This window comes from Falco biarmicus, chromosome 2 (assembly GCF_023638135.1).
Source record: "Falco biarmicus isolate bFalBia1 chromosome 2, bFalBia1.pri, whole genome shotgun sequence".
Taxonomy (NCBI): Eukaryota; Metazoa; Chordata; class Aves; order Falconiformes; family Falconidae; genus Falco; species Falco biarmicus.
In genome coordinates this window covers 92,222,863-92,247,684 of record NC_079289.1, presented here as the reverse complement: position 1 = coordinate 92,247,684, position 24,822 = coordinate 92,222,863, and positions in this window count along the sequence as shown.

Genomic DNA, 24,822 nt, shown 5'->3' with positions numbered 1-24,822 from the left:
GAGTAACAGGGGCAGCGGTCTGCAGGGGGGAGAGTGTGGGTGGCCAAGCAGAGGTGAAGCGAAGCATTACTAAGGAAAGCAAGGATGCTTCTCCAAAGAGGGAGAGGACCGTGCAGCAGCTAGATGTGTACAACCATCACACAGGGATGGCAGATCTACTCACACCTCAGACACTAATCTGCTGTCTCAGGTTCCTTCAGAAATCTTTTCTCCCTCACTTGAATAAAAGCAAATCACGCCTTCCCTTCTGACAGCACTGTGCATTTGATTGAGGATCTAGAGTATCATGTTGCTGTTTAAATAGATTAATATGCATATATATCATTGTATTTGTGTGCATAGTGACCGAGGATTTCTGCCCCAGAGTTTGCCATCATAAATTACAGTGCAACTGCTCCAAAATATTAGTAATCCACTATTGGCAATTACTTGGGGGCTGGGGTGTGGGGGGTGTGTGTGATGTGTGTGTGTGCAGCGTTTCATGGCAATTACATTTGCAAATATGGTACGTGTTATGTTCTAGTAGTTCTTATTTTTTCTAAAGCAGCAAACAAAAAGAAACTTACAATGCAAACCACTGCCTGGTTACAAGTATGAAATCCATTAGATCAATTAGTAGCAGAAGAAGGAACATTTGGGTCCATATTTGGGGTCATTATTAAATCTGTTTCTTAGGTTTACTGCAGTAAGCTTAAATCTAATGCCCCTCTGCCAGAGTGTGTGTGTGACTGCATGTGTGTACGTGCACAGGCACAGAAAACATGTATGTCAATTATTTGCATGTAGAAACAAAACTGGTTAGCATTATTTCAATAGCACATGGGCACACACAAACAGGCGTATGTAAAATTTCACATAGAAAATTGAAATGTGGAGACTGACCTCTCAAAACTACCTCCTTGGCCCACCTCCTTACCATGAACATCAGCAGAAGCAGGTTTACAGCTCGGCTGTAGCTGAATGCAGGTTTGCAGCAGCTTGCAGCTCTCTTTTAACCTGGATTTAATTTGTACTGCCAGTCCTGGTGGGATGGTGCCAAGTTGCTTACCTGAGCTGAAGCCCAGGAAGAGGTGAGGCTGGTACAGTGGCCTGGAGGCTGCGCTGGTGCCAGCCCACTGCCCTGCCAAAGACCAGGTAGGTTCAAGCGTATGTCCACAGCACCACACGGCTGTATCCCAGAGTATGTTACAGACAGCACAGACCTGGGGATAAACTCAGTCCCATCAGCTACGTCAAGTCTGGTCATCCAGCTTTTGCTCGGGGAACGAAACCTCCATTCTTTTCAGGCCCCTTGGTTTGGACAGGGGTGGGACTTCCCAGGTTTCTGCTGTGGGGCCCCTGTGCCTGTGCCCCCTTCCTCTGCTTAGGGTGGCTTCTGGAGGGAATCACTCTGAATTGCTTCATTTTCCTCTTCCATTGTCTGCGGTGGGGGGAAGATGGCAAAGTATCTTAGAGACAGTAACGCTAAAGATGATCTCAGAGTGCAAGTGGAAAAAAGGCAGCAGGAACAGTCAGGAGGAGGAGAAGGAGGGCTAGGCAGCCCTGTCCCAACCCCAGAGCAGGAGCAGAGCATCAGATGGTAAGGGCAGGCAAAAAAGCAAGTCTTGCACCATCCCTCCCTGGCTTTAAGCTGCCGGTGCAGAGTTCAAGGCTTCCTCACAATGAAGCAGCTGGGCAACACCTGCAGGCAGTTTACTTAAATCGTTACTGGATTATTTTAGGAATCTGACTGGGTGCCAGGCTGGCTGCTTCTGAGGAAGTAAATACTTAAAGACAAAATGTTCAAGTGTTTTGCCTAAGCTGTGTGTGCTGGGGAGAGGGAAAAAATAAAACAAAGCAAAGTGTGCAGTCAACAACAGCCCAGCTAGACTGGAATGTGGAGCTCATAAAAAGGAGAGATGCCTGAAGCTTGGATGGGGCACAGCAGAGGGGAGCAGCCTGTGCCCGGGCACCCCTGCCAGGCCTGCCTGCCACCTGCATCCCTGCAGACCCCTCAGCCCAGCATCTCCCCACCTGGCTCCTTTGAACTGCACTGCCGGGTGACACACAGGCACAAAAGTGTCAGGCATGTGCTTTTGCTGAAATCCAGTTAGTGATTTTAGTGGATGGAGGAAATGGGGGTGATTGGGATTCCCCCCTGACTGGGCAATTAGCCATTTGAGAGCCTGAGTAGCCCGTTGATGGTACCAGAGCAGCCACCCTGGTCACTACCAAACAACAAGGCAGTGCTAGGATGAATGATGGGGCCACAGGTGCAAGGTAACAACAGCCAAAATTAAAGCTTCTGGTTATCACAAGAAGACACTAGTGAGCAGGGCTGGTCAGGCTTTAGCAGGCCATTTGGCAGTTCTTATAAGACATCTTGGACTTGGAGCACCCGCTTTTAACATTGTCATAACAGAAAAGGAGCATTTACCATCCTCAAGGAAAGTGGTTTTGAAACAATGTAGGCACAAAGACCTGGATGAGCCAGGGAAGGATGCACCAGTAAGGGACTGACAGGAGCGCCACTGTGCCCAGTCTGAAGGACAGAGGAACAGTGGGTTAAAATGATCCTTTCACTGAGAGTCTCATTTGGCACAGAACCCATTTTCTGGCAAAGGAAAGACCATCTCTTCTGGCCATGATCTGGAAGGGAATGATACAGCTGGTGAAGAGAAACCATATGGAGCCAGATCAGGTGTTACATCAGCCACTGAAGAGCCCTTAGCATCAAGGTGTCTGTCTATAAACGTGAGAGGAAAGAAATTGTTTGGAGAAACTCCTGCACACCTCCCACCTCCACAGCCTTTGGGGTGCAAAAGGCAGGTTTTATCTGGGCATATTTACACATGGCTTTGCTTTCTATGCTTTTCTTGGACCTTATGAAACCCAAACAGGCAAAAGCTCCCTGTGCTGGTGTGGTCACATAGGGAATGACCCCTCCCACATCCCATTGTGGCTCTGTGAATTCTGCTGTCACTTGTAGCTCTACAGGAGAATGAAGAGTTCAAAGTAAGGCTGGGATGCCCCCGTGTTCATCATAGTGTTACATACTGGGAGTGAGCAAATTAGGTACTACAAGGTATAGGGTGTATGTTGGTCCTGTCTGAGAGCACTGCCAATCTATCTAGATCAGACAGAAAAAATGCTGTACGAGGGAGTGGGATTTTCACCCAGAACAAACAACAGGAAGGTGTGTATTCCCTTTGTGTATTCCTTTTGAAGTATGCTGGAGGGGGCTGTTGTTAAGCGAATGTGTGCTTCCAAGAGAAGAAATATTTGCCAACTTTAAGGCCTCTCTGACCTTCTGTGGTGAGAAATACTGCAGCTGTACAAGCCTGTGTTGGACTAGAGCCGGTCTCTGCACTTCATGATAAGCCAACACCTTACAGGTCCAATGACTGCTGTCATCAGCCATAAAAGTAGTCCTGCAGAAGGCAGCTACCCTCTCTTCTGGGATATAAATCCCTTGCCTTTGAGACCCAAAGCCCAGTGGCAGCAGATAGGGCTTTCTCCCTGAAGACCTTTATTGTGATAACCCACTAAGTCACAACATCTGCTGGTGGCAGGGGGCATAGTCAGCTGGGAAGCTCTTGGGGGCCTCAGGCAAGCCCCATGGCCACATGGCAAGTCAGCAGGGGAGGGATGTGACCACAGCCACACAGGAGAGATGAAGTCCCAGTGCAGTCCTGGCACCTCTGGTACCAATGCCACTACGCAGCACAGCAGTCATTTCAGTGACCTTCCCCTTCTCATGCCATGCTTATTAATATTGCCGTCCAGGGCTGTGATGGAGGTGTGTTTGCCTAGTTGAGCAGAAAGCACTGTTAAAATTGCAGACTGGCTGCTTCAAAATCCTGCCTCCAGCAAGTTTTGCGCTCTGTTTGCTCCTCCTGGGAGCTGTGCTGCTTGTGCCTGACTCAAGCAGACAGATTCTCCATCTCCTGAAAACAGATTTAGAGCCATGAACTGCTGCATGCTCCTTCCCCGTTCCCACTTGCTAGCTCACAGCGAGCTCCCTCAGAACTCCCTCATCATGCCAGCCCCACCCCCCACACCCCCCCCCCTGCAGTGCCTTTCTGCTTGATAATGTACATGCCGTGTGTCCATGGAGGGATACCAGTAAGCTCTGGCCTATTTCCATATCACCCTCAGATCTGTGGGTAGGAAGGGTTTCCCCTTTCTCTCCTGCTGACCCTCAAATTGCTGTTTTTTCATGGCACTTGCTGGTGTATGCTTATTTGAAATGGAAGACAGAGGTTCCTCTTTCCCATTTGTTTGTTGGTTTCTAAGCCTTTTGAGCTTTATTTTAGCCCAGGAGGACAAGACCATTACAACATTCTCTCATCTGTTACGCCTCTCTTCAGTCATGTCATTTATACAGAAAATATCTCCTGTTAAAATGAAAGGTGAAGCTGGGGAAGAATGCAGGCTGTTAAATGCAGTGCCGTGAGCTTGAGAGCCTTACCATGCACTCCTCAAGCCGGGATGCCGGCTGTAACTCTTCCTGAAACACAGCTTCCCCTCCAGGCCCACCAGCAAAATTAAGGCCCTTCTTTCCTGTGCAAGTGGCATTGTCTGGGAATGTCACAGCCCGAGGAGCACAAGCCCCACAGCATGGAAAGTTTTGTTGTTACCCTCACAGATAAGAACAGAGCAATTTATCAGAATATGTTTCATCATGTTCTTTTGCTGTTACCAAGCTCCGTTAATGTAATTGCCAAAGAACAACGGCTAGCTTCTCATTGAGCTTCTGTGCTATTAATTCAGAGGATTTAAATGTTTTTTTTTTCTCAGGGCAGCACAGGGAGGACTACATGTGTGTTGGTCTCCGGGAAGAGATGGTGACACCAGCAGTGGGGTGGGAAGCATGGCGGTAGCAAGGCCAGCAACAGATGTGTCTCGCTCTGCACTGCCAGCAAACATGGTTTAGACAAGGACGGAAGTTTCTGACCAATGCAGCTTACACAGACATGGCTAGAGATTCAGGATATCCAGGCTTATCCATCAGACCTGATCCCAGGCCTTTGAACAAATGGGAGAACTTTCTCTGGCCCTGGCTTGGGCTTCCATGGGGCAAAATGCCAGGGGAGCTGGCTCCGCTCCTGCTCAGTTCCTGTGAAAGCCTGTGCTGCTGAAAGCATGAGCCTTACTTGTCTGGGTCCCCTACGGGAGCTGAGCTGCTGCAGTAAAGTCTCATCCTGACCATAGGTGCCATGTGCTTGAAAATGTGGCCCCTCAGTGCTGCCTGAGTAAATCACCTGCAATGTGCTTGAGTTGGATGCAGAGCATGCAGTCACCTTTCCTGATCAAAGGAAGGTTTCTCTTAAGCTTGTTCTTGAAATCTGCAGCTATGAGCCTGCTTCAACCACCCATGCACAATGCAACGGTCAGCAAAATGTGTTCAGATTTAATATCAACAGCTCTTGGCGTTAATACTCCTTTGGAGCAAAGCTGAGCAATGGGAAGAAGAGGCAAAATCTGCTCAGTTGTGATGACTAGTGTCCCGTCCTTTAGCAGTTCAGCAGAGCACAAAATACTTTTCAATGACAGAGGGGTAATGAAGCAGTTGCAGGAGCAGGGAACCAAGCTGGAATGGTGACTTCAGATCAGATGGTTTTGCACTTCGCAAATAAATCAATGCACTAGTAAGTCATTCCCACCATCACGCTCCTTGCCCCCCAAATTTCCCTTGACTTATAACTTGAAGCCACATCTCCCCCCGCCAAAATTAGCACGTTGCCTGGGCAAGGGTAGCTCCTGATTTCACAGTGTAGTTTCCCATTTCAAATTTGTGTTTCTCAGTTGGACCAGCCCAAATTGCTGGGTTGCTATTGCTGCTGCAACTTCAATAAAATGGTCCTCAATGCACACAAAAATCCTGTGTTTCAGAGGCTAGGAAAAAACCCCACTGACAGACAGTGGCTTTTCTGAGAAAAATGAGGAGGGTAGAAAGTACCTATGATGATAATGTCCTTCTGAGGCCTGACTACGTGTGGAAAGGTATGCAGAAGACCTGTTGTGTCCCCTGTGGGCTGATACTTGGACCCTCTGTCAGTGATACCAGTGTCCTCCAAGTCACCAGTTAGTGACTGTAACATGCTAATTTAGTTGCTCTTGGACTGTGTAAACTCAGTTTTTCCATCAAACTGGCAATGAGCTGGCACGCCTTGCTGTTTTCCTCCATCTTAAGACAAGACAATGAAGCCACAGAGCATACAATAGTGGTTTTTTTTCCTGTGGGGAGAAATTGTTTCCTGAGGAACAAGCACTTTGTTAGGACTAGCTTTATTAAAGAAGAGAAGATCATGGGGATTAACCTCACCTCTTGCCATTTCTTAAGGCAACCTACACAGGGTCCTGCAGTGGGGGAGTGCAGGTAGGATCCCTTTTCACCTAAAAGAGGTGCATAGGAATGTAATTCCTACCCTCTCCCTGAAACACTGTATCAGCCCAAAGGTTTATCTAGTTCAAGACCTAATCTTCCACAGTGTCCAGAAGCAGACATCTGGGAAAAGTATGTAAAAAAAGGCTAGTACAGTGTCACCCTTGTCCTGGCACACCTTTTCAGTCTCCACCAGCCAGCTATTGCAAGACTTCCAAAGCTGGAGGTTGTGTGTATGATTCAGTTTAATAGACTACCGATAGACTCTCCCCTGGGAACTTTTCTAATCCCTTTTTTAGTTGGTTTGAGCCATTTATGGCAATGAGTTGCTCAGCTGTAATTATGCACAGTATGAAACCAGCTTCTTCTCTGTGTTGGTCATCCAATCAGCTGCCAGTTTATTTCATGGGGTGCCTCCAGGCTCTTGTGGTAAGAAAACAAAATTTGCTCCCTGCCCACCTTCCCCATGCTATCTGTGGTTATATAGCCCTCAGGCATAAGTTGCCTCCATCATCTCTGTTACCACTGTAGGAGAACAGAAGGAGGTTTTGTCTCTTTGGTTCTCCTTCAAGTGTAAGAAGTCCCTGTGCTTCTCATCACCCACTTCATCCTCTTCTCTACCTTCTGTATTTCCTCTATATCCCTTTTGGAAAAGACTGACCAGAACAGTACATGGTGACCATGATGTGTGTGCTCTATTGATTTCTGGACCAGCATTGCTTAATTTTTTCCTCCTGAAGATGTACAACACAATAGCAATGCTAATTATTCCTATATTCTTATATTCCTATGCCTAATAAGGCAGCAATGCTGCCTTAGCAATGTTTATTTCTCAGGCTGCTGAAAACTAATCTGAGATAGTCCTCTAGTGCTCCTTCGCTCACTGAGGTCGTTCCTGGAAGTTGGTCCTGGAAGAAGTTGCCAGTTTGTGATGTTGGTACATACTCCCTGGACACTTAATTCAGATAAATCACCGAGGAGGTGATCAGATGGCAGTGATTCCCTGTGCTACAATGCAGGCTGGCCTCAGCATCATCAAAAATCAGTGGAACAGTTTGCTCTCCAGCCATAGCCCAGAGGATTTCCAGGATTAAAACAGTGTTTTCAAAAGCTAAAAAACTCTGACATTTCTCAGGAAGGTGCTTGAAATTTCCTGAAGAAATCTAAAATCTTTCTGTTAATAAATTTAGCCTAGATCCAGCCCAGTAAAACATTAAGCGTTAAATATCTGCAGAACATGAAGAACTACTAAGAATTCTAAAAATGTGTAATCCCATTCCTATTTAGGTCTTTATTCATTGTGGCAATTAAATATGTGCATTAGTGCTCTGCTGCATTAGGATCTAAGTACCTGCATACAATTAAACACTGCACTGAACTGGGTCCCAAAGCCAACATTGCTGTACAAGATTTTAACCTATATTTCTGTCTACGGTGCACTTCAGTTTAGTGCAGAGAATATTTATTACTTTAACAGATATTTTTCCGTGAAGAGGGACTTATTCTAAAATAGCACTCACAGGTGCTATTTTAATGATTCCAGCTTGCAGAATTATTATGTGATAGGAATAATTAATGATTTTTTAGGTATTCATATATAAGAAAATAAGGTTAATCTCTTGATTAACCACTTCAAGATTATTCTAGGCAGCAGCATGTGTGCAGAACTGGCTATGTGTACATCAAAACATTCTGGGGCTGTATGTACAGTGAACTAATCAGAGTTTCATGTTGTTATACATAGATAGATATAGAGATAGATATATATGGGATTTATTATAAAGAATACCTGAAAAAGAGCATAGAAGCAATTTTAAATCTCATCTAATCCAATCCATTGCACTTTGAGCTATAAGCTTTATGGCCATTAAGATCTAAACCAAAGTCTTCGAGAGACAGCACAAATGTGGCTATTTGCACTGGTGCCCCCAGCTATCCCTGGTTTCTTTTGGATTTGCATTGTGAGCTTATTTAGCCAGGAATGCTTCTTTCAGCAGCAGCATCTGCAGCATATTGAATATTGGAGCATACTGCCATCCATTCTGCTTTCATCCAGTTGAATTGCTGGAGTGATTGAGATGCAAAGTCCCAGGACTTGCCCATGGCTACACAGTGAGTCAGTGGCCCAGCTGTTTTAAAAAAACCAAATAATTTTCCTGTCTCTTTACTTCAACAACTTTATTGCAAGGCATCCTCTATACATATTAGGCTATTTCTCTTCTTCAGAAGAGATGGGTCTTTATGGATACCACTTAAGTTTCCACTTGTATGCTTGATCATCACCTTTCTTGATGGAAGAAATCTTCCAAGGAATTACTAGTGATTTTTTTTCTCCTTGTTCTATGAAGTCAGTGGACAGAATAAGCTAAACATTAATTTTCTTTGGCACAAAAAAAAATACCCAAATTGCTGTCAGTGTTGTCTGTTATACAGGCCCATTTTCTCTCTCACTTTGCAGACCTGGTGTTACTCTCTTCAGAAGCTTTTTTCCACCAAGACTTGCCAGTTTTTCAGGTCAGCATCCATGGTAGTTTCATTGAGTGATGGCATGACATAAGTTCATGCCTTGTAACTACCCAGCCATTTACTTCTAAAACTTTTTGCCTGGTGATTTTGCTTCATTTCTGGTATGATTTTTAGTGTATTATTATTGATATGATGTCCCACATTTCTAGTCTCTCACTGGCCTCCATGGGAATATATGAATAAATCCAATTAAAAATTTTTTTTACTCCTTTTTACTCCCACTCTGTTCACCAGATGTGCAAACTCATCCTGGGCTTTGGTTGCCAGCTAGTCTTCCTTTTTTTGTTTATTGACTTACCCTCAGTAATGTGGGTTCCCTCAGGGCCAGATCCTGCGTTCACTTGGAGCCCTACAGCCCGTGGTTCTCAGTGGGTGTTTGCACTCACAAGTTGGGTGGGTGTGGAGCTGGGAATACATCCCTGCCCATGGGGCTCAGTCAGCAGGTCCATGGAGATGCTTAAAATGGACTAGAGCTGATCACCCTCCCACGCTGTTGGGAGTACTTGGCATAGCTAGCAAAAATTAGCACAACTGAGATCATATACATTTTCATTAATCATCATGAGCCTTAAATAAAAGCAGCACTGCTGGCAGCTCTGATTAAGAGCTTTCCATTGATCATAAAAGCCCAACGCTAAGATGAATTGTTTAATGTTGAAGGATTGAGATAACAGCCAAATAATTTGATTTATCGCAAAACCAAGACATAAGAAGAAAGAAAATATTTCAAAATAAGAATGCTGCAGTCTCTGTGGCAGGCCCTGGGCTAATTTCAGGCAGACCAGGAAAACAGCTCAGCCTCCATGGCAAATTCTGCACCACAGTACAGGTTGGTCACAGCCTCTCAATGCCTGATGGGTGCCTTGGCCAGCACTAACGTGGAGAAAGGAGGCTTGAGATCTCTTAGCTTTGCACAATAAGTCCATTCCTCTCCTCTGCGTGTGTGCATGCTTTCACATATCCCCACTATAATAGATACACATTTTTATACAAGGCAAGAAAATGAATACAAGTATTATATATTGTGAGTGGAATTCACCTTGCCTGACCACTTCAGCCATCTGAAAGCTGAGCACTTAGGCTGGTTATTTATATTTAATAGCCTCTGTTGTTACAGCTCCTTGATGAATACATGTTTGAGGGGATCTGAGTCACCTTCTGGAGGTGTCTGTTTCTGTGCACTGTCTAGGAAGGGAATGAAGACTCTTAGGTTAGATTAGATACCTAGTTTTTAGATTAAGCTAGATACTGGTACTCATATGTGTGTGTGCAGGGTCATAGAAAGTGTGAACAAATAGCACAGTATCTCATCTTTAGACCCTGATGAGCCCCCTGAACTCATTCACAAGAAGTAATCTGCCATTCTGGTGTGTACTGAAGGCTTCCACAGACATTACCATCCCAGCCACAAAATGCACTTGCAAATCCTCTACCATACTCTTGATAATGAGTAAAAAAACAGAGCCCCTTTTCTGATCCCCATTCTGACTACGTTCATGCTGCTCAGCAGCGTGATTTTCTTTCAGGATGGTGGACTTCTCGGGAGGATTTTGGCCTTTTGTCCTCAGCCCTGTAGTCTCTGGGAATAATGGAATAGGGAGGTGGTGAACGAGTCATTTGGAAAAAATGAGACATAAACCAAACTTCTCTATGCCTACTTAGCTACTGAAATGGCTGCTCTGGCTCTGTTAGAAGCTGAGCATCTGTCAAGTTGCTCTGCTGTAGCCAAAGCTTACCCAGTGGCCAGCCAACTGCAGGCTGGGCAGTGGAGCTCTACCAGGGCTTAAGGCAGACCTTGGCTATGAACTGTGAGCTGTGCAGGAGGAGTTGGGAGAAGCCCAAAGGCTAGCTGGCTCCTTCACTTGTCCATCAGAAGATGATAGTTGCCTCTGGGTGGACAGAAGGTTGCAAAGGAAGTGTGGTGTCTAAATGGGTGTGCCAAGTATGGGGAGATAGGTGCTAAGCATGAGACAGGTTCAAGAAGTGGGTGTCCACCTTATCAGGGCTTAAGAGTACAGGAGACTCTCACTTGGGGTATGTGTGTGAGTGACATATTCTCCTAACCTTCATTAACTTATAGTTAAAGTTCTTTCAGTGTACCTTTTTTAAAAACGTGTGTGTATGTCTGTCTGCTTGGGAGCATGTCTTAAAAAGAGTGCATATGCTACTTTAGTCTGCCACCCAAACCCTACTCCGAGTCTCCTACCTGGTTTATTCAGGACTCATCCTGTTTTGGTTCCTACTTCAATTGTTGCACTCCTTTTGCTTTCCTCATATGCATGAGTGTGTATAGATGCCAGATAGCATAAAAGATCCCCGCAATAATTTCCTCCTGGAGATCCGCCAGAGAAAAATAGGGCAGACAACAGCTCTGTCGGTACACTGTCATGGTGGAATTAATATGTTTCTTTGTTTTTAAGGGGGGACTGTGGTGTAAATCAGCCTGGCTCCTACCCTCCTCCGCAGGAGGAAGAACATTCCAGTGTTTCACTATTCCGTTGCTGGTTGTTGAGCATCAGAGCTGAAGCTTTCTCTTTGAGTCACAAAAAAGTACTGACCCTTTAACTTTCCAGCATCGAATCACTTTAACATCTTTGTGCTCCTTATTGCCCAGTAGATATTGACTCTTACAGCACCACAATGATTATGGCTTTGCTTTCAGTTATGGCTCTTTAAACATTTTAGTAGGGCTCAGTCACAGGCAAATAAGCATGGGAGAAATTCCTGTTTAGTGTTAGTGCCCTTGGTCTGGTGGCTGTGCCTCCTTGAGGCAGCTCACTGTGCATGAATTTACATTTGTCAATAAATAAGTGAATATTAAAGCACAAAGGGAGCGTTATTTCCCCTCTGCTGTTGTTTCTTTGTCTGTTTTGAAGTTTATTCTGAATTCTAATGCATATGCCCATGTGAATAGGAACATTTCAAGCGCTATCTGCTTGCTGTGATCCCAATAAACAGAGTATGCCACTAATGGAGTCCCTAGCACGTTTTTGGAAGACGAATATAGATGGCATATGGCACAGAAGAATAAATTCATAGTAATAAGCAGAAGCCGGTTATTAGGGAGATACCGCTTTGTAGCTAATGGCATTATGGATAATGAGGGTGGTGAAGGAAAACCTGTTCTGAGTGCTGGGAAATAGCTGGTTGCTACCGTCAGCAGAAACAATACCATTCCTAAAATGCCGTTGAACCTTTGATAGACTTTGGGGGAAGCTGTCACAGTGCTCAAAGGCGAGTGGCAGCACAGCTTTGGGACTAGGCTGTGCTGCAGCTGGCAGGAGAGCTTGCTGGCAGCTCAACTACAAAGTTAGGCCAACCTGAGCAGCAGTACAGAAAGCCCTGCAGGTGGCATGGCCATGCAGCCATTGCCACTGTGCTGCCATCCCCACGCGTTCATGAGCAGCAAATGTTTGGGGTTTTGTGCGCAGCAGTGATAGCTTGTCAGAAGCAAGAGGCTGAATTCTTTTCAGGTTGTTGAGGGTTACTGGTTCGTTAAAAAGCAGTATCTACCTGAAGGATTTTTTTATAAACATTGAAAGAAGTTCAGCAACGATATGAGGGTTCATGATTTATTCTTCACAGGCAACTTTGCCACGGTATCACACTTCTGGCTTGCAAATAGATCTCCAGTTCTGCACAGCCCCTGAAGGGAACCCTGCTTATTTTGACAAGGGGGTGGGGTGGGGGAAGAGAGAGGAAGAGGGGAAGAGAGGAAGGGAGGAAAAGAAAGAGGAAAGAAAGAAAGAAGGGAGGGAAGAAAGAAAGAAGGGAGGGAAGAAAGAAAGAAAGAAAGAAAGAAAGGAAGAAAAAGGAAGGAAAAAAGGAAAGGAGGAGGGAAGGAGGAAGAAAGAAAGAAATTAAAAAGAACAAAAGACAGAAAAAGAAGGAAAATGTGGGCCAACTAAAACAAGCTGAAAACCCCTACTGTTTGTGACCTAGATTTTAGGGGAGGAAAGGGCTGGCACTTGAGGATATGCTGAAACTGCTTTGTGACCATGCATGATGGCGAAACGTCTCAAAAGTGATTAATGATTTTGGGTGCCTCGGTTCCTAGGGACTGAAATGCCGCATGCCCAGAGTGCCTCGACAAGCTGGAGGTGCCCCACACGCAGCCATACCCCACTCTGGACAGCCTCGGCCCACCGACAGGCTGGGCCAGTGGGCCTCTGCAGCAGCTGTGGGGGCTCACCAAGCCGACCTGGGGCTGGACCCCTGGCCCACTGAAAGGCCCCAGCCCTCGCTGCAGAGGGGCTCCGAGTCTGACTCACACCCACCCAGCCCAGCAGTTCCCCTCCTCAACCAGGAGCTGTGGCAGCTCCCCGACCTTCCCCTGCAGCACTGGCACACCCCATCAGAATTTAGGCATTGTTTTTTTGTTTAAAAATAAAGCCGGCAGCAGGTTCCTGTGGCAGCCGCTCCCCCTCCCCCGCCCCGCCCCCGGTATCCCTGTCTCACCAGTTGCCATGCAAGGGGACCTGCAGTGCCAGCCTCCCCATGCTCCCCAGCCACCGTTCTCCCTACATTCCACTAATGGCAGTGCCTTCCCCAGATCACTGAACGCCATGTGAAATTAATATTAATAATGACAGGAGCAAGAGTGGGGCAGTGTCTCCTGCCCCGCACACACAGGCCACCTGCCCATGCCGGCCTGTGGGCTCCGGTGCAGTGGCGGCTGCCCTCAGTGGCCATGGGAGCTACCCTGCCACCTGTCCTGAAGGGTTTCCCCAAGTTTCCCCAAGGCTTCTCTCCCCACACCCTGACATAGGTATGGTCTCCTCACACACTGAAATACAGCCACCTCTGGAGCAGCTGTCCTGCAGCTGCTGTCACCCAGAACTTTCTACCAAAAGCTGTTTCCAGTGGCACTTGCCCTGGGGTACGGAACCACAGCAGGGTGCTTGTGCACACAGCCTGTGCCACCTTCCTTGCTTCAAGCCACACTCAGCTGGAAAGCTGAAATGTCACTGACTAGGGCTCACAGGACAGGGGTGGTGGAGAATTTTGTTCCCCCACTCTGGAAAGTGTGGGCCAGCTGGGGAATGTGGGCCAACACAGCTCAGTAAAATCCACGCCCTGGCCACCTGCCATCTTCCCCTGGTGAATGAGCTGCAACACACTCAAAAGTTGAGGAGACCTGGAGACCCAGCTATACCTGTATCTCACAAAACTTGGCAGGATGGCTGGTAAAAGCCTGTGAAATATGTTGAGTTTGGTTTTTGTTTTTTTCCCCATTCTGTTTCCACTTTTTGTTCTGGCTTTTGGGCTCCCTGCCCCTGTGCAGCGTGCCTGAGCGGGTCAGGGCTGTGAGGACGAGGCTGTGGCAGAGCCCTGAGCCTTGCAGGGTGGATGTCAGGCTGAGTGTTCACACAAACGCTGTGCTTTTCCTAGAGTGACGTCAGGCCCTCTTTTCTGCTTGAATTGTAGTAAAAATAAATACAGCTAGAATGTGTGGGCACAGTTTGGAAAAGGATTAAGGGGACGTTTCAACATTGGTCTCACTGAAGTGGAAATGATTTCTGATAGCCAGCTGGAAGCTGGCAGAGGCACTAGGCTGAAGTTGAGAGTTCGTGCAGCTGGGGTTTCATAATATGAAATTGCTAGTCTTTCATTTATTACTTGGGTCAGATCCTAAAATCTTATTTATATGATTAGTCCCTCTGGGCCATATCCTTATTTCTCTTACACCAGGCTGACTCAGAGGAGGGGATGTCTGTGAGGCAAAGCGTTCTCATTAAAAGGTCCCTCCAGAACAGAAAAATAAAAGGCAGCTATGGTAATGTCCTGTAGCCTGCAGCTGGGAGACATGGACCAACACAGAAATAAGATACACACTAGTTAGCTCTCTCCAGCAGAACTAGCACAGCCCTCCAGAGCCCTCCACTAGCTCCTTCTTCAGACGAGGGTTCAGTTCAAGTGCCTGGTACTAATCATCCAGGTCATTAATTTTTTGGGTCCAATTTACCTCAAAACCTGCTCCCCTCTCCACACTGAGCAATACAAAAGCCATTACTAGGGAAGCATTTGGTGCAGAAACGGCTGACTCAGTAGCCTGGCTTCTTCGTCTGAACCCACAGCCAGATGCCCAGGACATCATGGGGTTCCTTCCTGCTAGTTTGCTGCGTGACACTCATTTGGAGTGAATCAGCCCCAAACTTTCTGTGACAAAACTTGGGTAACACGCCAGGGTAGTGCCATCCAGGCTGTGTGGACCAGACTGTAACAGATCGGACCCTGCTGCACAGTCCTACAGTGCTGTCCCAGCAGGCCTGGCACCTTACACCTTCCCTCAGGCCACATCCACATCCCCACTCCTCACATTCCTTTGGATCCAGACTACCAAGCAACTGTTCTGGAGGGCTGCAACACAATTGTCTCATTGATTTGTGCTCTTCAGACTGCCCTGCACCTCCCCAGCAATGCCAGGAATACTGATGAACAGGCCGGTGTGTCACACAGTGTGGGCTCAGCCGTTTTGCTGCAGACAGAACCACCCTGGAGCAGTGTGGGCAGAAGGTGCTGCATCATGCTTGGCCTGGAGGACAGGGGCTGCTGGCAGAGCAGGTGCCCTTACCAGTGCAGTATCACGCTCATTTTGGATTTGGAGAGAGGATATACCTGGTGGGAGCCCAGGCATGGGAGATCTCTCCAAGAGCAGAATGGCGTGAGGAGTGTGGGGAGGCATATCTACTCCAAGCGTTAGCCTGGTACAGAGATACCTGAGGTCATGGAGACCTAAGCTAGTCCATCCATATGGTGAAGCACAGATTTGCGAGCTCAGACCCCCATGCTGCGCAGGCAGCTGAGCCCACTAGGCAGGATTTATTAACATGGGGGCGGTAGGAAAGCAATTCCGCCAAGCTTGATTCTGGAGCTGGAGGAATCCAGCACAAGTGCCCTTGTATGTGCCCCTCCTGCATATCTGATCTTGTGCCTATCTATCTCCCACGCCGACAGTCTGGGGCTCCTTGCACCTGGTAGAGTAGACTCCGCTATATTTTGACTCCTGAGCCTGTGCCTTTATCAGCAATCTCCTGCAATAACAGCTGTGGAATGAAAAGGCGGGGAAGAAAAGGCAGGAGGAGGAAGATGAAGAGGAAGGAAGTGGCCAAGGTCTTTGACATACAAAATGAACTCAAATGAAGGCAGCCTGCTTTCTGGACTGTGTTCATGCTGTATAAATATCCCCAAGAAATCAGAGATGGGGAAAAGACTCTGGAGCAAGAACCTGCAGAATCAAGGCTGCAAGGGCATGTACAGTGTGCACTTATTCAGGGATGTGAGAGGCTCTGGGATCCAGGGCAGAAATTCTCCAGCAGAAACGTTACGCTGGGGGGAATCCACCAATTACTCCTGTTAGCACCTGCAAGCATACTTTTTAACAAAGCAGCATTCTCTCACTCTGTGGAAAGGCACAGCACATCCCGCCGGGCTAATTAAATAGCAACCCCTCCCTTACAAATAAGGGCACTGCAGTGGGTGTGCATGAGCTCAGCCCCTGCGCACAAAGGGCAACCATTCCCAAGTTGGATTCCAACAGGGAAATAAAAACTTCCAGCAACAGGGATTTGCGCTGTGCCTGGTGCCACAGCTCAGCTCACTTGGCAAAGTGAGCCCTCCTCTGCCTCCCACCCAGCCAGAGCAGCTGCGTGGTGCACTGCCCCCACCAAGCCTGCATCCGCCTGTCCGGACTTCATGGGAGCAGGCAAGCTCCGCTGGCTCCTTGGCTCAGCTTCCCAGGCCCTGCCTAATTGACAGCCAAGGTGTGTGTAACGCCATGTGCCACAGAACAAGTTATGTTTGTCAACCTGGAGGCTTTTGTGCAAGTCCTATAAAACACTGGCAAAGCATATCCAGCGCAGCATGGTTTGGTGTACAGTGCAGTGATGTTGTCCGCACCTGGACACCTCTGGGACCCATTACCATTGCTGAGGGTGGGATAAAAAGTACCTTGTTTCTTGACTGCATTTTTGAAAACTGAGAAGACTGCTCAGGGATTTCTGAAGCTTGAGTTGATTAGCAGTTAATGATGTGTGTCCTGAAGAAAAAGTAAGATTAAATATTGTGCTCATATTGAGCAGGGCATTTTAAGCTTGAGATTTACAGCTATTTTGTTGGTATTTCATGAAGTGTTTAGGTCTGCTCAACTCTTGCTTATACAGCCGCTCAGTATTTTGAACACTCATTTTACGCAGATAGAACTTAAACAACCGATGATGTATTAAAGCATGTAAGTGTACGTGTTATAGCTGCATGCTAAGTCTCAGGGAACCCTATTGGAAAACAGGCACCTAGTGGGATGGGAGCAACTTCTTCGGTAACCTCCAGATCTGTGCTCAAGAGCTGCTGGCTCATCCCAGGGCCACCCCAGTCCCAGCGCCAGCTGCCTTGCGGCTCAGGCACTGCACCTTCCAGCCTGGGAGACATGCTGCAGCAGAGTTTGCCCTCTTTTTGCTTGTTGCCTCAGCCCTCACCACTCTCTCTTGACTCCTCTCAGCTGGAGTTGTCTTATACTCAGTTTTGCAGCACCGCACAGCCCTGCCCTTTCCCACATGTTGTATTTCTGAGTTATGTTGCCCACTTGTGCAGGCACATCCCAACTCAGCTGCCTGGGTGTCAACCCTGCACCGTTTCTGCCCATGGACCTTAGAGTGTGGTGCAGCTTTCCTGTGGGAAGCTACCATGCTCTTACTGTTTACCTGTTTTGATGCCTGCCTTCCTGAAGACCTGCTTCTGTCACTTTTCCTCCAGGGAATCCCATCGATCCATATACCGATTTAAAAGAAAGGCAAAGAAGAAGGAGGTGGCATTGCCTAATCTCTTAGAAGAGAAACAAATCATGCCTTCTCTCCCTTTCTAGGGGTTTGTCTCCATAACAAGATGAAGGTGTGCTTATAAAGGTGTACAAGAGCAGCAAAGATGCAGTGGAACAGGCTTCAGGCCTCGCTCATGAGTCTTGGGAAGGCAGTTGTGTTGCTGAGCTGTTCTGGTACCTGTACACCATCCTTTCACTCCTGTTACCCAGGCTGAGTAGATTCAATGAGGCATAGATGTGCCCAGCCATGCTACATCCATAACTTCATTTTGCTGTGGAGACATACTGCAAGATCAACACCTAATACATCATGCTTAGCAAATGGTGAGTGACAACACAGTGCATAAAATGAGGGCACTAATTTTTTTCCCTCACTTGGGGAAATTCCCCTCACACAGTATCGCTTGTGCAAAAGGGTAATTATTTGCCAACATACGAAATGTAGCCAAACAGACTAAGCTGGACAAAAGCTTCAGGTCCTGCATGGCTATTAAGAGTTTCCAATTAATTGAACACTCGACTGATAAATGCACACAGCCTCATTTGGGTAGGTATCTTGTTAAAAGCAACCCTTCTAGCCTAGGGAATCTCTAGGGAAATAATTGATAGTGCAAGCCTGTGATGTATTTTACAAAATATGAAATGTTTATGTCAGGCTAAAACTAGAACTGACTGAAAGAAATGAAGCAACACATCTCTCAAAAATTCTGAATCTGCATGTACAAAGTTGTTAGTCTTTAATACATATGAACTGATAAAACTTGTACTTCCAGTTTGCTGCACACACAGACAGAAAAAGCCAAGTAACTGATGTTGCTCAGTAGATGCCCTGTTTTGCTACTGTCTTTGGTGATGTGGAGCTTGTACAGATTTCATTACCAGGATAGCTGCTAAAACCTTCCGAATTTCTCTCCTCCTCTCTCACTTTCCAAATGTGAAGCTCAACTTCTATCTTGCCAGAGGGACTATAGCTCACATTATAAATTGGCTTTGCTCCCCAGCCTGACTAAACCCACTCTGTGTGGCCAGGGGGATTAGCAGAAGTCAGTTTAAGTGATTCTTTTTTAGAGGTAACAGGATGCATTGTATGTATGTGAGCCTTCCGAGACAGCTTAGCAGAAGCACAGCAGCGCTGCCGACAGGGATAATAGCACTGCTAATAGGTATGGCACATCTTCCAGACGCATTCAAAATACTGATGGTTGCATCTCTTTTTTTTCTTTTTTCTTTTTTTTTTTTCCCCCAAGTGATAAACACCAGTGAAAACCTATAAAATAATATTTATTTTCACTAACATCCTCTTGAAGGAAATGTGACTTAGTCTACAGTTATCTGCTAATTTGGGAGAGAAAGGTTGTTTTAATGCATTGTAAAACAATCATTTGAATTGCATTTTAGCATTGGTTTTCTGTAAAAGTCTGCTAAAGGTCATGTTCCTACTTACTGTAGGACTATATCTGGTGTATATCCAGATTCACAAATAGCTAAAGAATAAAAATTCTTTCTTTGGCAGCTGGAACAAAGTGTTTTAAGCAAAATCATGTGTTTGAATCTATGTCCAGATATGAGTCTTACTAGTACAGGTCTGGAAATTTCTCCTACAGTCACATGTACATTGCAAACCCTGTATTTTAAACTTAGAGCACTGGGCTTAATTTGGATTGCTTTGTTCATACAGAAAAAATTATAGATATTCACAAACATGACCCTTGGATCATTCCGCCAATAAAGTTTTAATCTAGAAGAATAAACATACATGGCTAACTTGATTTGGCTTTCTAGAAGCCCCTTTCTTTAGGCAGACCTTTCTACCTGTAGAGTTGAGGATGGGACACTCCTTCAAATGGCAAACTATTGTACATGTCAGAGCTTGAAAGCATTTTGAAAGCAAAAGAAAGTAGAATCACTTCAAATGGTATCACAAACTCTCTTCCTTTTGGATTAAAAAATGGTCATGACTTTCTACTGATTCCCTGTGAACATGTTTATTGGCTGAGAGTTTTACTCAATATTTTGATAGAATATCAAAATTGTGGTGGCTTCTACCTGATGACTCTTTGTGTTGCACAAATTTCATGGGTCATATGTTAAGATTATTTTTTTTCTGCTTGGATGAATAAAATGTCTTGTATAAGAAAAAAACCAAACACCACTAGTGAATGAGGTGCTTCTGGCACAAACACTTGGAGGACTACTCGTTCATTCTTAAAATTCATGCCACTTTCCCACACAAGGGTTGTCACATACTTGGCAGTGATCCAAATAGCATAAAACATAATCTAGGAATAAAAGCAACTGAATGCAGGTCTTTTAGCTGCAAAACATCTACAGATCAGATTCTGAAAAAATGTATTTTCAGCCATTTCTATTAAGCGTGTTTGCTGTAAAACAAAACCTACTTACACAGATGGCTATATGTTAGTCCTCCTGGGTTTTTTTTTCTCTTAACCCTTAACTCCTATATTTTATCTTCTTTTGTGGGTTTAAGTCAGACCATCAGTGTTATTTTCATTGAGCTGTTTGTGTTCTAATTAAGCAATAAGGAGCAGAGCCTGTCCTGGGGATTAGGAGTGACTTGGAGTGTTGACGCAAAGCTGAGAGCCATTAGTGACACCTGGCCATTAATTCCCCAGGAGATGCTAGTGCCAAATTCATCAGGGCCGTTTCTAACAATCCTTGCTGTTTTCTTAATGGGGAAAAATATATTTTTGACTTTTGGAAAGTACTGGAGGGCAGGCAAGATTACTACAGTTTACTATTGAGGAGATGACAAAAATAAAAGGAATATGGATGACTACAGTGGTGTCTATAGGAAAATATTGTCTTATTTGTCAACCCACACACACATTCCCACAGCAAGTAGATATTCAAAATACAAATCTGTGGGAAGAGGTAGGAGATACTTTCAGAGCTACCAACTTCCAATAACCCAAATTTAATAAGACAAACCAAGCTGACTTCCAAATGGCACAACACTTGCTGTTTATCAGTTTTTAACCACTCCCATTGCTGTTGCTCGATAACCATATAGAATGATGATATGAAAAGCTTATCCAATTAACTTATTTATGCTTTACTTGGCAGAGAGGGAATGGTGGGTATAGCCATCTAAGCACTTTTGCATTCCTGCTGGATATATATTAACCATTCCCATCCCTCCCCTGCTCTCTCCTCCATGCTATTACAGCACCTTCATCTGAGACAGCCTTGCATCGCTTCTGGGAGAACACTTTCACTAAATTCTTACAGGATATTAATGGACATTCATGTATAGTATTGCCATATGAATGTTTCAATGACCTAGATAAATGTGCATAATTTCCTTTGTGTGTAATGGGCATGAGTGTTTAATTATGACAAGTTGTGACTTTTGTAGTTTATCTCAGCCCCCCAGGGAGCCCTTGAAAATGAAATTTCCTATTCTCTGGAATGCAGCGAGTGCAATTTTACAATAACCTATACTAGGATATCATAATCCGTGTTGCTTCCCCCTTTTCCCTCCACTTAGTGTATACAGAGGAGTACAAACTCTGAAACTCGAGTTTGTGTGAGATGGTGGGTTTGTAGAGAAAGCAGAAGGTTACAAATGAAAGAAAGATTTAACGGACAATGGGCTCCAAGACAGCAATCAGGATGATTTTTTTACAAGTCACTTAGATTACTGACCACACATTAATTCCGAGGTTAACTCCATTGCTTAAACTAATCACTATTAATCAATGAAGCTGTTAATCAAATTGCTGAGAGCACATGACCAAGTAAATTGGACAGTCAGATAATCTCTTGGTCTGACCAAAGATGCAGAAAAGTTTGTGTCCCCCCTCAGAAAAATGAGCAATGAACTAATTAGTTTGCATGCTATCTGCAAATGATGTCTGTTTACAACAGCACTAAACCCTGCTATGCCTTAGGTTTTTTTGGGGTCTTCTTACCCATCTCCTACCTTTCTGCCAAATGCATGCTTTTGCTCTGCACTTGCACCCTCTCTCTCACACATATGCACATGCAAGAGAGGATGGAAAAGGCTCGCAATGGAGAGGTTTCAAGTGGAGGATTGATGGCCAGTGATTGTGAAGCCAAATCACTCACTATACTTGCCTTGCACTACACGATTTCCTGCTGTTGTTTCTAGTTACAGTAGATAATAAAAACTGTTACAAAACCCTCTTAACAAGAAAACAAAACACAGATGGCATGTTGAATGTAAAGCATCTGGGGATGGCAATCGACTCTGGCCTCAAAAGCTATTTTGTTCCATCCCAGTCTTCTTGAGAAAGTGGGAAAGGGACGGCAGGAAATGCTGTGTGAGTTGCTGAAGCGAACCTTGCCAGCTACCAAGAAACTAACCCTATGCTGGGAAGTAACTGGGTCTGCGGGAGGATTGTGGCTTTCAGGAATGCTTAGGGATAATGCGTAGTGTTATTATGCTCTTATCTCTTGAGGCCTTGGTTGGGAGAGCCATCTCTAAGATGCTTGTTCCTCAGATTGATAGCCAACTATTTGAGGACCTGCATAGATACTCCTAAAAGAAACAAAATGTGGTTATTATTTGTGCTATAAATTCTGAAAATGGAATAACAGTCAAGGCTTAAAGAGCAGATGATGCCTTACAGAAAACTTTTAAAAACATCGCATTGAGAAATATTTATGTCTTGCATCATATTTTAAGTCTTTCTCCTCCTTTGTTCTTTGGTAATACAGATAGCGAACCAAATCTGGAAATCAATTACACAGCGTATGTTTGGCATAACTTCAGTGACCCCTTTTGTGTTCGTTAGCCTGTCTTTACAGCCCAGTGCTACAGAGATCAGCTGGGTTCAGTTTCAATGCAAAGGTTCCTACAATGAATGCATTCAGCTATTCCCGGGGGCCAGCCTCGGAGAGTGCTACCTGCTGGGGGAATATTACCCATTTGTTTGTGAGAACATGAAAACAGATAATGACAGATAACAAAATGGCTATGTCCTTGTCCTTGTTGGCAAGTGAAAAGCAATGGAGCGTATCTTGGGGAAGATTTACGCCAAGATGCTCTGGTTTTATTCCCTGGTGTAAGCTGATGCAGGTTGTGTGGGCTGCTGCAATTTATGCTGACTGCTGAGGCCTTCTTTTCCAGCAGACATGAATTTCACTGAGCAAGAGAGCGGCTTCCACATTTGCTGTGTTGGGTGTCTTCAGGCCTCTGGGGTCTGGACGGAAATGATTTACTGATGATAGGTGTCAACATCTTGCATTTGGCCACATATTTAGGCGGCTCTTTCTGGCTCTTTTCCTCCATGGGGGCTGCCAGTATTGCTCTCAGGTGGTCCAGAGTCAGCTCAGCAAAAGCAATATGATGCAGAGTAGACTGAAATCTGGGGTACAAACAAGAGGCTTGACTGCATATTTCTTTGTTCCTAGTGACAGAGGCCTAACTTCACTGACACCTTTTTTGTTCATTAGCCTGTCTTTACAGCCCAGTGCCACAGAGATCAGCATGGTTCAGTTTCAATGCAAAGGTCCTTGCAGTGAATGCATTCATCTATTCCCAGGGGCCACCCTTGGAGGAACAATACAGAGATATGAAATCTGGTGGACAAACAAGAGGTTCAACATTGCATATTTCTCTGTTCCTACTGACACAGTTCCTCTCTCGCTGGACATATCCTGAATGCACCACCATGTCTGCGAGTGGCTTGCCATGCGAGAGGAGACAACTTGATGACAAACAGATTGAATGCAAGTCACAAGAGTGGCTTTGAAGTGGCTTTGAAGCTGGCATGGATTTTGCTTGACTAGTTTGGGTATGGAAAATTCATGGCAGATATATGTCAATGTGCTGAGCATAGCAGAAGAGTGAGCGGGTTTCATATTTTGCTGAGGACAGCTGACACTTCGCTGGCTTTGTGTATGTCTGGAACAGCATCAGCCTAGATCTCACAGTTATTTTGAAGATGAGGGTGTTATCTTAATCAGCATACTAACTGTGGTGTTACTGCTTCCCAGTGACTCCAAAATATCAGTTCAGCACAGTTGCTCTGGCCATGAGGCATGTTTCAGGCTCTCTTGTTTGAGCATCACATGTAGTTTTTGAGAAGCAGAAGTGTCTGTTCTGAGTATAGAAAACAGTTGTTCTATGCATTTGCCTGAAGGTGCCACTTAAAATTTTCAGTGATAACGGCATTGCTGACAGTCACAGTAGCCTCCCATTCACCAAGAGGCCAAGCAAGGGTGTCATCTGCCAGAGGGAACCTCTGAGGGGCTGCTTGGAAGGTCATTACAGCAGAGGCTGAGCAGCACAGTGAAATCCAGCAAGAACCTGTGACTCCTTCTAACCATGTCCTGTGTAACCCTGTTTCACAGAAGTAGCTAACCCAAGTGGCCAAGTGGATTGTGGTTGAGAAACATTGTTCCTGTCAGTTTGTAGCAGGGCATGCACCCACTGGCAGCTCTTCGAACCCTGTCCAGCTTGTCACAGAAACTGGTAGTCAGAAGGAAAATAACCTCAGGACACTCTGCGAGGGCTGTGACATACATGTCCAAGCTTCCCTGCTGAGATAGGGGTCTGTTGTGAGGTGACACTTGCCCCTGTATGAGTTTTGTGAGGACGTTGTGCTTTGCTGCTGACCAGTCTCTGGTGTGGGAGCAGCTGTCTGGGAGTCCTACAGTGATGCTGCAGAGAGACATAGGGGCAGCAGGCAGCAACGTGAACAAGGCTTGATCTGTTTGTTCACTGTGGACTGTGGATTCCCCCATGAGATGGCATGTGCCGCTCAGGGAGGGAGCGCTACAAAAGCATTGATCCCCTGCACCTGAAAGGGCGGTTGCAGGCTCCTGGGAACACCAAGCTACAGCCAAGCCCCAGGCCAGGTCTCTCTGATGCCCCAGCACTTCCCATAGGGTGCATGTTGTCAGAAAAGCCTTTTCATGTTTCTTGGCAGGCAAAACACTTGTGGGCCTAGAGTCACAGATGGAAGCCTGGGTGAGCAATGTGAGCATGCAGGGGCTTTAATGGCATATGCGGCCAAGCATAAAGGTTAGTGAAGGCTTCATCTACTCTAGGAGATGGGTTTGGAGGTGGGGTGAGCTAGAGTGAGTGCAGTTGGTGATGATCTAAAGAAGAGGAAAGGGAGGTTTT